The sequence below is a fragment of the Fukomys damarensis genome, unplaced genomic scaffold (genome assembly GCF_012274545.1).
Source record: "Fukomys damarensis isolate Sample0158 unplaced genomic scaffold, DMR_v1.0_HiC HiC_scaffold_19, whole genome shotgun sequence".
Classification (NCBI taxonomy): domain Eukaryota; kingdom Metazoa; phylum Chordata; class Mammalia; order Rodentia; family Bathyergidae; genus Fukomys; species Fukomys damarensis.
In genome coordinates, this window is record NW_022900931.1 from 66,919,535 (window position 1) to 66,921,774 (window position 2,240).

The window sequence follows — 2,240 nt, forward strand, 5'->3', positions numbered from 1 at the left end:
GGCGGGGCGGGGTCCTGGCTCTGTTACTCACCCTGTACCATATGTAAATACCGACAGAAACTTCAATAAACTTTATTTCAAACACGTCTCCGCCTGCCCAGAGGGCGGGTCCGGGTCCAGCGATCTCCGTCTGCGGGTGGGGACGCCGTGCTGCCCCACGATGTCAGATGTCTTCTTCATCGTAACTAACAGCGCCTGAGGATGCAGTCGGTGATCTGCACACCCAGGTCAGAGGGGGTGAGTGCTTGGCACGGCTGTGGCCACTTGGAGTGATGTGACGGTCACTCGGCCTCCCTCTGCGTTCCTTCCCGAGCCCCGCCTGGACCACCGTGCCGATCTGTCTGTCAGCATGGACGTGTGCCGCTTTACACCGCGTGCGTCTGGGGGGTGAGCGCACAGCACAGCGCCCCTCCTGCGTCGCACCAAGGGCTCCAGCCGGCAGCCCGAACACACGGAGACGTCCCTGAGCGCACTGAAGGAATCCTGGCTGAGCGGCTCCCCGCACAGGAACAGCGAGTCCCCTCGTGCTGCAGCCTGTCGCAACAACTGCTGCCTGTTTGCTGCAGTCACCCCGGGCCAGCCGGTTTCCTCCTGCACAGGATCCCCCGACACCAGGCGGAGAAGGAGCACACTTCCGGCAGGGCGGGAGGCTCAGACAACTCCCCACCCGGAGATCTAGAACAGCTCCCCTGTTCACCGAACCTGTTCAGAGAAACCTTTTTGTTTTTATTTGCTTCTTTATTTTTGCAGTGCTAGGGAGGACCCCCAGGCCTCTTAGGTGAGCCCCACCTGGCATCCGGTGAGCTGACTCCTGGAAGGGCCTGGGAGGGAAATGCAGTACCAGGCCTGGCTCTCACCTGTCTAGTTCTGCTTATCCTCTTAGAGGGGCAGGAAGGGCCGTGTCAGAGCCACACCCGAGCTGGAGATGTTCCCACCAAGGCTGCTGATGGATCCCCCCAGGAACCCATGAACCCATTTCATGGAGAAGGAAACTGAGGCACAAGGCCTGAGGTCACCCAGCTGGTGAGGTGCGGAACACAGCCCACGCCTGGGCCAGGACGCTCCAGAGTCGACTTTATTTCTGCCTTATTTACTGCGACAGGTCTCTGCCCACCCATCCTGTGACCTTGAGCAAGTCTTCTAATCTCTGGGGCTTCGGTTTCCTCTGGGGGTGGGTTTAGAAGGATTCCAAATTGCTCTGGAACTGGGAGGGCAGTGTGGGTAGGTTTGCAGAAAAGAATTCATATTCAGTAGGGCCAGACTCCCTGAGGGAAATATTCTGAGTCATTTTCCATGATTCCAGGAATTTCTGAAGGTCACACTGGAGATTTGCAGTGGCAAGTATGTTTCAGCTTTTTGGGTTAAAAGTAGTTGATTCATACTGGCTGCTTGGACCTGCATTTGGAGGGTGCTGAAGGTTTGTTCAGTGGGAAAGAACATCCCTATCGATTGGTGCTGCCTGCCACAATGATCAATTGGTGCTGTCTACCTTGCCTGCAGCATGGGAGGTAGTGATCTAAGTGCTGAATATTCACTGGCTTTGTCAAGAATTTAACCTAAAATTCTAAAGTTTGTGTTCTTTTAAAATACCAGCCAGGCATGCTGGCACACATCTGTAATCCCATCACTTGAGAGGCTGAGGCAGAAAGATTGCTGTGAGTTCAAGGCCAGCCTGGGCTATATAATAAGTTAAAGGCCAACTTGAACTCAGCAATAAAATAAAATAAAATACCAAAGACAGCCAAGTGTGGTGGCACATGCCTCTACAACACTGGTAACTCGGGAGGCTGAGGCAGGAGGATTGAAAATTTAAACCCAGCCTAGGAAACTTAGGGAGACTGTGTCTTAAAATGAAAACAAGCAAAACAAAACCAAAAAACCTTTTAAAAGGGTTAAGAATGTAAGTCAATGGTAGAGGACTTAACATGAGATCAATTTCCATACTGCAAACAAACAAACAAACAAGCAGACAAAGAAACTATGTTTGAAGAACTCTTAAAAAAATATAGCAAGCCAAAGAAAAAAGACAAATGAGAAACCAAAAGTTAAGTAAAAAGTCAAGTCTTGTTTTGGAAATGGAATGAGATCCCGCAGTTGAAGACCTGTGAAGTTCTACTATGTATTTAAAACAAACCAGGGGCCAGGAGGTCTAGCTCAGTGGTTCCACCGCCTGCCTCAAAAAAGCAAGGTCTGGAGTTTGATTCCCAGTACCACACACACAAAACAACAAACAACAACAA